Source organism: Apium graveolens, chromosome 7 (genome assembly GCF_009905375.1).
Source record: "Apium graveolens cultivar Ventura chromosome 7, ASM990537v1, whole genome shotgun sequence".
Lineage (NCBI taxonomy): Eukaryota > Viridiplantae > Streptophyta > Magnoliopsida > Apiales > Apiaceae > Apium > Apium graveolens.
Window position 1 is genome coordinate 254,105,858 of NC_133653.1, and position 633 is coordinate 254,106,490.

At 41.9% G+C, this 633-nt stretch overlaps 1 non-coding gene across 1 annotated transcript; it reads left to right on the forward strand.

Annotated features, from left to right (window-relative positions):
* Positions 1-240: 240 nt before the first annotated feature.
* On the forward strand, positions 241-347 carry LOC141675436 (small nucleolar RNA R71). Its single transcript, XR_012556089.1, has one exon. It is a non-coding gene; the product is annotated as a small nucleolar RNA R71 (small nucleolar RNA).
* Positions 348-633: the final 286 nt, after the last annotated feature.

Below are 633 nucleotides of genomic sequence, written 5' to 3' on the forward strand. Positions count from 1 at the left end.
ATCACCTTTAGCTGAGCAGTGATAGTCGTAGTTGTATCCATCTCAAGAACTACTGCTACCTTGAACTGTGGCATTCTATGGGTTGGGTTCTGATATTCATTCGCAACCATCGTCTCGATCAACTCATAAGCTTCCCCATAGCTTTTAGCCCATAGAGCTCCACCTGATGCTACATCGAGCATAGGTCTCGACTGTGCTCCCAAACCATTATAAAAGAAATTGATCACCATCTAGTCAGGCATTCCATGATGAGGACACTTCCTAAGCATCTCCTTATAACGCTCCCAAGCTTCACATAAAGATTCACCCGATTGTTGTGCAAACTAAGTAAGAGCATTCCTGATTGCAGTTGTCTTTGCCATAGGGAAGAATTTCGTAAGAAACTTTTGAGCAAGATCCTCCCATGTCGTAATAGATTTTGGTGGTAGAGAGTGCAACCAGCTCTTAGCTTTATCCCTTAGAGAGAATTATACAAGTCCCAATTTCACAGCATCTTCAGAAACATTATTGGACTTGAATGTGTCGCAGATAACGATAAAATCTCTAATGTGCATATTAGGATCTTCCGTTAGAGAACCCCCAAACTGGACTGAGTTCTGTACCATCTGAATCATTCCAGACTTGATCTCAAAG